General features: G+C 42.8%; 1 non-coding gene across 1 annotated transcript; it reads left to right on the top strand.

Moving 5' to 3' along the window:
* The first annotated feature begins 2,170 nt into the window (after nt 1-2,170).
* TRNAT-AGU lies at nt 2,171-2,244 on the top strand. The gene has a single exon. It is a non-coding gene; the product is annotated as a tRNA-Thr (tRNA).
* Nucleotides 2,245-10,931: the final 8,687 nt, after the last annotated feature.

The following is a 10,931-nucleotide window of genomic DNA, read 5'->3' as shown; positions in this document are numbered from 1 at the left end:
TGCTGCTTAATTAAATTTTTTTTTTTTTACAGAGGCTAAAAGAAAATGCTGTGTCTGTGCTCCTCATGTTTTGTTTTGTTTTTTCTTTAAACAGATCTCATAAAATATGCATATTTTATAGATTAATTAATTTGGCTTTAATGTAGCTAGTAATACAGAAGTAACTTCTGTATTTTAGAAAAGATTAGTCCTAGAATAATTAATCTTCTATTAGAATTGAAAATGTTCTTTCTTTCTTTCTTTCTCCTTTCAGCTGGAAAATCAAAGCTCCAATTTTTCCCACTGAAACAGGAAAAGAAAAGCAGTAGCTTTGTAGAGGCTTGGTTCATTTCACATCAGTGGTGTGAGCAGGTTGGAAGTTTTCTTTTGAATTAATACTCTATTTCCCAAATTGAGAAAAATAAGGAAAAATTAATTCCTACATTCTGGTTTTAATAAAAGCAGCAAGTTTTACTTATTGCTGGTTTCTGTCCATTACCTGTTTAGTGCCATGTGAGTCAGCTTGTTTCCAGCCCTGCACTGCTCTCACCTGCAGCAGTAGGTTCACATCTGTGCAGGGTATGTTTGGGGGAGAGTGTGGTAATTATGGACAATTCATAAGCAGGACATTTATCTGCCTTTTTTTCTGGCTTTTGTGCCACTGTAGTTTGAGTGATTATCCCAGTCCCCATTCTTAGGTACCTGATGAGAAAGCTGAAAGGTAAGACTAAGGTAAGAGTGTCTGCTCTCCTCTGGGAGTTATTTGGAGACTAACACCTGTAATTTGGCTGTAAATATGCCTTGGGTGCCTGTAAAATTGCCACAGCAATTTCTATGCTTTGCAGGTTCTGATTACACTCCAGGTGAGTAATTATAGAATCACAGAATGGTTTGGGTTGGAAGGGACCCTAAAGCCCATCCAGTCCCACCCCTGCCATGGGCAGGGACACCTTCCACCAGCCCAGGTTGCTCCAAGCCCCGTCCAACCTGGCCTTGGACACTTCCAGGGATGGGACAGCCACAGCTTCTCTGGGCAACCTGTGCCAGGGCCTCCCCACCCTCAGAGTAAAGAATTTCTTCCTGATACCTAATCTAAACCTACTCTCTTTCATTTTGAAGCCATTCCCCCTTGTCCTATCACTCTTGTAAATACTCTCTCCGTTTTTATTGAAGGCTCCCTTCAAGTACTGGGAGGCCCCTGATGGGGACCTGATGGGATCCTTCCCAACGACCTTGGGTTAGGGGCTGGCTCTAATGTTGGGGTTTAGAAATGTAACAAGAACTGATGGTATCTACAACATAGAAACTAGAGAAAACTAGAAATAGCTGAGCTAAGTGATTTAAAGATAAAACAATGAGGAGGGAACTGAGGCAGGCAGCCAGGAAACACCCGGTTACTTGTTAACCATGTGCATTGTTCTGAAGAAGTTCACAAGACATTACTTAGAACTTTGAGGGGGCTTCACACAGAAGGACCACTGAAGACCCCTGATGAAGACCCTCAGAGACCTTATAAGGACGTGCATATATGTTGGGAAATATCAGGAACATGTAACAGCAATCCGGGGAACGAAAAATGAATAATCATGTGATGTGACACACGAGCTGTAGCAAAAATACCCGGGCGTGCACCTTGGTGAGATGACAGCCAGTGCTCAGGTGCTGATTAAAGAGTGCCTGACCTGTAAACCTCACAAACTGAGTCTCCGAGGCTCAAGTGCCACTTTTGGGCAACATCTCGTGTGCGGTGCTGACCCGGCTCCCCCGCACTGCTCGGTGCGGGCTGTCCTCGTTCGCCCCGCAGGCACCGGGCTGGGGCTCTGCAGGGGCTCACTGGGAGCAGCATCGCTTCCGTGAGGTGTGAACCATTCTTACCAGCTCCCTAAAAACCACCCAAACCGCTTTTCCTGGTTATTTAGCCCGTACGAACACGCGCTCGTCCCCACCCTGCGGCGGGGGGTGTGTGTGTGTGCGCGGATCAGAGCACGCAGCAGGGCGGGGCGTGTGCACACTGCGGCTTCATTTCCGCAGCCCAAAGGCTGACATTTATGTATCTTTTCCCTGCGGTCTTTGCGTGTTTCGTGCCGCAACCAAGGCGGGCAGTCGCTCCGTCCCAGGCCGTTCTCCCCCGGCTCTCAGGGGGCGGCGGCGGAGCCGTGTTGGGGCTGCGGCGGCGCCTCGTTCACCGCCCGGCGCCGTGGCTTAGTTGGTTAAAGCGCCTGTCTAGTAAACAGGAGATCCTGGGTTCGAATCCCAGCGGTGCCTGTGCGGTGGGAACCGCTTTTTCCTTTTTTCTCCACCTTGCACTTATTTTACCCGGACGGGACGGGGCTGTCCCGCAGTTTCAGAGCTGTAATGAATCTCTGGAATCGCGTCAAGGCGGAACCAAACAAAAATTTAACTGCCGGTAGCAAGTGTGTTGTTGTTTGCTTTTGAAAATTCGTGATAAAGTCAGCAGTATAACACCTTGAGCGGTAACTGTTTGGGTTCTCTCTGTGGATATTACACGTAGGTAATTTAACCATGACTTTCTTGAATGGTTCCTAAAACACACGGTGTTTCTCAATCGTTATTCATGTTTCCCTTAATTTTCCAGCTCGTGTGGGCAAGGAGGAAATATATGAGACATGAATTCCCGAAGAATTCAGGAGGCTCTGGATTGTTCATGCACAGTCTGCAACCAGATCCCCGTGTCAGTCATACAACGTGGTCTCAAGCTCAGCAAAAAGAGTTTCAGCTTCGAAAAGCAAAGTTTTTATAACTAAACATGTTGCATTTAGTATGTTGTACATGAATACATGTTGTATTCAGTGGCTGTTCTTACGATACCTACCTTTGACTTGCTCTTGTATGGTCTAAACGCAAAACATGGAAAATACAAGCCAAGAGAACTTGCTCAGGCTCTGGCCAGAACATGCTTACTGGTTTTCATGTGACATTCTCAGTTGTTATGAGTTGAAAGTGAAGTCTTGTCTTGAATTAGTCTAATAAAACACTTTCCATCTGGAGTAGAAAAGATCATAGTACTGGGCTTTTATGAAAGCCTTAAAAATTAACTTGGGATGAATAAGTAACATATTTTTTATGTATGTAATTGGAAGAGAGATTTGTCTTCTAGCAGCTTTTCATGCTTTATCCTCATAATAGTGAATTTACTGAGGTGAAAAAGAGAGAAACAACGAATCTGCCTGCCTGTATATTCAAAAATAAAATATGTTTCCTCTTGTTGACTAACAGCAGTTGCATCAGTGGAAAATATGTTCTAATGGGAATATTCATTTTTTCATTAGGAGACTAAATTGTTGAAATAACACTGTTTTATAGAACCCTGATTGAGCCAAGTGACTTTTAAAGACCAGAAATTAAATTTTGAGAGGTGTCAGCTTAGATTTTAGCTTTGTTCTCAGCTGCTGCTGCTGCTACAGCTTTTCTCTTTTGCTGTCTAACTGGCATGATGTGAACATTTAAAAAATGAGTTGCATGTGTAAGGTGGTCAAAAAAGATGATATATTGCCACACTTTATTTGACTTAATCACAGCAGACACAGTACCTCTGAGGAGCTGTAGGGTAATAAATTTAAGTTGTCCTAGTAGGTATATTTTTAATAAGCTTTTACCCTAGACAGTTGCCAAAACTCCAGGATCTGTACCTGTTATTGATTTATAGCTGAATTAGAAGCACAAAACTAACCTGTTCTTGAGAATCAGCTGCTGAGATTCTATCAAGGTGCTACGGAAGAACAGCATGTGAAGAAATATGTCAACAGCTTAGCATTTATATGAAGTGGTGAAATAAAAAGCCGATGTCTGGCATTTTAAGGAATTCTCAAAGTGACACAATTGCTCCAGAAGATCTTTAACTCCTGTGCCAGTGTGACTAATAATTTTCATTATCATGAAATTGTATCCAGAGCTTATCACAATAATGGCTAAATATTACTTAACTTCAGAAAGCACCTAGAGCCAAAGTGAATCAGACTGAAGCTGGATCTGGCCCAGTGTGCTCTCTGTGACCATGGCCAACAGCACACACCCAGGGCAGAACGTGAACACGGGGCGACTGTGGGGTGATGTTTTGCCAGAATATCCCACTGGCCTCTGGGGATTTCCAGCTCGGGGTCTGCATCTCTCACGTGCACACCTGATCGAGTTTAATTTTTCATCCCTCCGTGTCTGTGAAGAGGAAAAAGCGAAGTGACTCCTGCGGGCAGAGCGTGCATATTGGAGACATCTTTTATCATAAGGGCAGTTGCCTGGAGAAGGGAAGTATTAGAGGCTGTCAAATATTTAGTAGCTCTTTATTGCGACAGTGGCTATAGGCTCAGGGGGAGACATCTCCAGTTTGCCTGGGAGCTGGCATTGCTGCCTGCATGTTATTCACAAGGATCTGGGTGAAATCATTTGATAAAAACATCAAGTGAAGCCACACCGCCTGTTAACCCCAGTTCATAGGGCTGCTCTCCCCACACACTCTCCTGTGATGTGTCATGCTTCGACAGGCATGTCCAGCTACATGTGTCATGCCTGTATAATGTGATGGATGTGTCATGAAAGGATTTGCCAGAGTGTGACATGTCAGCTCTGAACTTTGAGGAGTAGGGGAACTGTTTGGGATACTGCAGTCAGCAGTAAACAAAGACATTTCCCAGTTATTCCTTTGCTGCTTGTAGAAAATACTGAGAGGGATGGTTTAATTTGTAAGTAATTTGCAGAAATGATACCTGCTGCTTGCAGGCTTGTTGGAAGGTTTTCATTATCTGTTCTTACAAAGTAAGCAGTGACATCAGAGTGTCTGACTGAGAAGACAGTGACTTGCAGAGAAGTCCCTTGTACATTCTGCTGTTGATATTTGCAGCCTGGACTTTTACAGAAGTAAAACTGGCCTGTGAACTTGGAGACAGATATCCCATAGTGTCATTTAAAAGGCAGAAAACACAACAGAGGGCAGCAGCAGAGAGAGGAAGAGAGGGACACTGAGCAATTTAGATTCTTCTTGTTTAGGGCCTGTGATGCTCCATTCTCCAGGCAGCCCAGCTCATAAGTACACCTGAACAGAAAAAAACTTGTTGAAAGCTTGACTGTATTTTAGGTCAGAATGAAACCTCAGTTTCTTCAAGCAGGGAGATAGTTGGTTAGAAGATTGCAAGCTGTGTACCTTCCTGCAGCAAAATGGAGAATTTTTTGCCTAAAAGGCTGAAATCCACACCGACAAAACACGGGGGTCTGTGGGACTGATAGGAGAAGTGAGGCAGTTTTGGAGGTGTTCTTTGAGCACTCTCAAAAATGTTATTTCATTAGCTATGCTTGGCTCATATGTAGAATTTTGCCTTTGTACGAGTGTTTTCACTTCTCGTGTTCTAAATGTACAGCAGCCTATCTTGGCAATTTGTGTCTGGTTTTTTTTAGATGATGAAGCCATTACAATTCAGTTTATTTTCAGTTTACCCTTCTACTTTTGTTCCAGTAGGGAAGTACTCTTTACAGATTCAAAAAACAAACAGTCCCCTCTAGATCCAGATGAGGACCAGTGTACACAACCCATGGAGTGAAAGTTTCTACATAGCATGCCATGGTCGTACACCAACTCATTGGCAGTCATGTCATGGAAAAAAGGAGAGCAAAGAGTGGATAACTGGGTTCCCCAACTCAGGCAAGATCAAGAAAGTCTCTCTTCCTTCCTACGTGCCCGTGTCTCAGCTGTGAAAAGACTGTCTAAGGATTTCCAGCAATCTAAAGAGGAAAAGTCCCATGTCCCACCAGTACAAACCAAAGTGTCCCCCTGCTTGAGAGAGAGGGGACACACCACGAGGTAACCTGTGGTTTTACCTGCATGACCAAGGAGAGGACACGAGGAAATGGGATGGAAAACACACCTCTGTCCCAGCAGCCTGGGTACGTGAGTTGAGAAGAGGAAGAACCACCACTGGAAATTCTTCAGGGATAAATGTGGCTCTGGTTTCCTGTGGGCAAGTCCTCAGGCAGAATAGGAGGGCTGATGGTACTTCCTGTCCTCCTGGAAGGACCTTCAGTTCATATTTACAAGAAGTGAACAACAAATACTACAAGCAGGACTAGAGAGGCCCTACCTCCAGCCCGGTGGGGGAAAGGGACGTTCGGGGTTACTGAAGTGCGTGAATCCCATGGCACAACAGACCCACGAGAGAACAGGACTTTAGCTGACACCAGCACACAATGTACCCTGATGCCATCGAGATATGTAGGGGCAGAATCCATCTCTATTTCTGGGATGACAGGGGGATCCCAACAGCTGACTGTACTGGAAGCTGAAGTGAGCCTGCCTGGGAACAAATGGCAAACCCATGCCACTGTGACTGGCCCAGAGGCTCTACGTATCCTTGCCAGGGGTTACCTCAGGAGAGGGTGTTTCAAGGATTCAAAAGGATTGGGCTTTTGGGATAGCTGCTGTGGAGACATAAGAAAGCAGACAGTTTAATACCTTGCCTGGTCTCTCAGAGGACCCCTCTGCTGTGAGGCTGCTGAGGGTTGAAGAACAACGGGTACCACAGAAGTGCAACGTCGGCAACAGCACACGGACCGGGACGCCCTGACCCCCAGCCAGGAGATGAGACTCACTCCCACTTTAATGGCCCTATATGGCCAGTGTGCAAGTTCAATGGAGAGGAGAGACTGACAGTGGATTCTCGTGGCCTGAATGAAGACACCCCACCCCTGATGCCGCTGTGCTGGACACATAGGGGCTCAGCAGGAGCTGGAGTCCAAGGCAGCCCACTGGTGCCACCATCGGCACTGCTACTGAGTTCTGCTCCATTCCTTCGGCAGCAGAGTGCAGGCCACAGCCTGCTTGCACCTGGAGGGGCATCCAGCACAGCTGGAACCAACACACCAGGGCTGGAAACACGGCCCTACAGTTTGCCATGGGCTGATCCAGACTGCACGGGAAACGGGTGAGGCTCCAGAACACTTGGAATGCGTTGATGGCATCATCGTGTGGGGCAACACAGCAGGGGAGAGAAGGGAGAAGATAATCCAGATCCTCCTGAAGGCTGGTTTTGACATAAAGCAAAGTAAGGTCAAAGGACCTGCCCAGGAAATTCAGTTTTCAGGAATAAAATGGCAGGATAAAATAGCTGCTATGTCCTCACCAATCAACAAGAAGGAAACACAGGCCTTCCTAGGTGCTGTGGGTTTTTGGAGGATGAGTATGCCAGATTACAGTCAGATTGTGAGCCCTCTCTGCCACATAACAGACATTTTGGAGGGACAGCCATGGACTAAGGGAATGATACCTGTGCTTGTGTGTGTGTGTGTGTGTATACACTATATATATATACACATACACCTATCTATCTATCTATATATATATATACTGTCTCTCTCTCTATATAACACTATATATAACTGTATATATAAAAAACTATATATATAAAACTATATATATAAAACTGTATATATATAAAGCTGTATATATATATATATATATATATATATATATATATATAAAACTCTCAAAAAAAACCCAAAACAAAACATTCCTAAACCACAACATGAGGCCTCCTACATGTAGCATTCCTTTTTGGCCAAAGAACCTTTCAATCCTCAAATGAGTTGAAACTTAGTATATTTTGGAGGTATTTGTTAATGGCTGTGGTCTCTCTGCAGTCTCTGTACACCTCTCATTGTGATTAAAGCTGTGAGGTGCAGATGTTGCACCTGCAGCATAATTCCTGCAGGTAACTGCTTTTTTCTAATTCTGGAGATGTTAGATTGCACAGGTTTAAATGCACAAGGATATTTTCAATATTACTTGGTGAGGTAATCAAGCCGTGACCTCACTGATGTCAAAACTCCCACTGACTGTGCCGTAGTGAGCTTTTCATTCAACAAAAAGGTAATAAAGAATCTGACTCATAACAAAGGGAGGAAGGGATGAATCAGCCCAGGCTGTGTGGGTAGAGTTTTTCCTGTGTTATTAACTGTGCAGTGCCATCAAAACAACAAGGTCTGTCCTTATCTGCTGTGGTATTTATGGTTATTCTTTACTTACAAATGACTAAACACAATTAGTCCTTACATTATTCTTGCCACTGTGTGTGTTGAGCTCTTTGTTGTCAATGGAAACTGTTGAGTGATGACTTTTTCTGAAAATCTCTTGGTAGTATTTTAACACCAGCGATATTTTGAAACTGCCTGAATTACAGCATTTTTAATGATGTAAATGTTGACCTGCTATTGTTTTCAGATGATTTGTTTTTCAAAACAGAGTTTCAGAAATCTTTTTCTCCTCTGAGAAAATGTAATAATTAAAACTATCAAAAATACAAAGAATATGACCATTCATATCTATTATTTAGTTTGACATATCTCACTGAAGGAACATACTAGAACGTCACAGCCTAGAATTTATTACAGTGTCCCTAATTATTATGAATATGGCTTAATATTTGAAAAAAGTCTGATATAAACTATTCTTTTAACTCTGCATGTTTATTTCTGATGAATTATATTATAACTAGTACTTTTCTGTTAGAATAAATATTTCCTGTCAGTAACAGAAATTGTCAAATAAGATGCTAAGTCAGGTCTCCTTGGCCAGCCCTAAGTGGCTATTATTTTCAGTACTAGACTTTAATTTTTTTTTTTTAAATTAACATTTTATTTTGCATGCCATTTTCAGGCAAAACAGAATCACTCAGTTTTTTCCCTGTTATGGGTTATGCTCTTTTATTATGTGTTTCTCAAGGCAATTTGAATTATCTTTGTATAATAAATATGTATTGATGCCATCTCTTAATTGAGCAGGGTACCAATATCCCACTATTTCCCTACCTTTAAATCAAAAGCAAATCAAACCCAACCCCTGTACAATATTATCTATACTGCCTTGCTTGCCATGGCCAAAAGCTGCCCCTGTTCCAGGATGGCAAGAACAGGGTGAACTTCATGTGCTCCTAAACATTGCTTCCCATGAGGTTAATTGTGATTTCTTCTGGTGTTCTCTCTGGCTGTGGTCTGTGGAAACAGAACCTGGAAGATGAGGGGAGAGTTAATGATTTAGCAGTTGCAAACACAAGTTTGGAATTGTTAGAGGCCAAGGCTGTTATGAGGTACCACATTTCCCCAAAAAAGGTGCTGGTAAGACCCTTAACACTGTCATTTAGATACTGCCATCCAAATTTAGTGTTTCATGACTAGAAATGAGAGAAGCATTCAGTCAGTTCTTTTGATACCATTTTGTTGAATCTCTGACAATAATTTCAAAACAATTTCACATAAATTGATTATGCAGCTGCTGCTGGCTTCTGTATTTCAGCAGTTCTGAATGCAGGGCCCTCAGGAGAGCATGAAAATAGATTTGGGGCTGTCTTGGCACCACTGGCTTTGGGCCTGCCTGGCAGTGATCATAAGTAATATGACCACAGAGCTCTTGGTTGGTACTGTGTAATCTGAAATTCATCCAGATCTTTGCTCTGCATCTGTTCTTCCCCGTGAAAAACTTCAGGAAGAACATTCCTGACCGCTGGAGTGAAAATTGCCTGTGAGGAAGAGCATACTTCATGCAGTAAACGCAAATATTTTTGAGACAAAGGTATATTTTGGTAATATTAAACCTGTGAACTCCTGCACATCAAGATTTACGTGTCACTAATGTGTTTTGAATTAACCTTTTGTTTTGAATTAGCCCAGGAGTGTGTGTGGAGCTTTGCAGGGATCTCTCCAAGCCGGGATGCAGCGAGTGAAGTGCCGGCAAACACAGCGAGAGTGGAGCCGAGCTGAAGGTGGGCACTGCGGGGAGCGATGCAACTGTTTCCAGCTGGGATTACTGTGCTTTCAGTAAACCTGGAGACAGGGGATGAAACATTAAAAATTGCCTGCCAGTTAAGCGTTTGCCACTGGGCCTTGCTTTTGAGAGCTTGGCAGCCCCTGTGACTCACCCCTCCGTGCCACTGCCGTCCACGGGCACTGCTCTGACGTGTTCAGTGAATGTAACAGGTTAACTCAGCAGAACACAACAGTTCCTTGCAATAGCAAGAGTTGAATTTGTGATCCCTAGTCCTGTGCCTGTGGAAATGGATCAATGAAACAATGGTATTAAATATCTCTTTGAATCATTATCTTTGTTCAAGCTAGTACAAAACCATTTTTATGGGCATACCTACCACAATTTTTTGGCAGCTAGAGCAGAAGAGCGTGGCATAGGTAAGATTAAAAAATAACAATTGTTGTAATTATTGCCATTTATGAAAACTGACAAGTGACAAGTTACTATAGTAAAGGGATATTTTAAAATGTATAGGTTTTCCTAAGTTACATGATAATTGTATGTGAGCTGCCATATTTTTAGTACTCGGCAACGCAAATGAATACAAATACTTTTGTTCATTTGTACCAAGATGGTCTGTGAATAATTACATATTCATAAAAGCTATTTACAGTGAACTCCCAAAACAACTGGTTGGGTGAGTTAGTAACTGAAAAATCTATAAGTGTCTGAAAAGTCTATAAGTGATTCTGACACTCTGCATACAAATTTAAGTACAAATAAATCTTGTTCTTTTATTCAAATAGGTTTTAAAGCTGTTTTAATCTTTCCAGCACCTCCCCTGACATGGACAAACCAAATAATGTGCTGCCATGGGAAAAAAGTGCTCTAACGAAGGATATTTGAACACTGATAGCTGTGGATGCACATGCCAGTATGGGCATCACGGGAATTTCTGTGCTATGTATATTGCATTACCCTGGACTCCCCTCAATTCTGTACAAGATCAAAGAACTTCTCTATTAGCTACTTCTAATTTAGAACCTGTGACCCTGCTGGTTCTGTCTACCAGCTTGATTGCTTTCTGTTTATAAGAATTTATAAACGTGTAATGAATATACATGTATAAATTGGGGGTTTTTTTTATTGTTGCAGGATTCTCCCCTAGGTCCTCGGGAATATCTGATTGATCTGAGATTTCCCAGAGTGA

The sequence above is a fragment of the Corapipo altera genome, unplaced genomic scaffold (genome assembly GCF_003945725.1).
Source record: "Corapipo altera isolate COAL_440 unplaced genomic scaffold, ASM394572v1 140b, whole genome shotgun sequence".
NCBI lineage: Eukaryota > Metazoa > Chordata > Aves > Passeriformes > Pipridae > Corapipo > Corapipo altera.
Note: the sequence above shows the minus strand (reverse complement) of the source record. Positions and strands in the feature narration are given on the sequence as shown.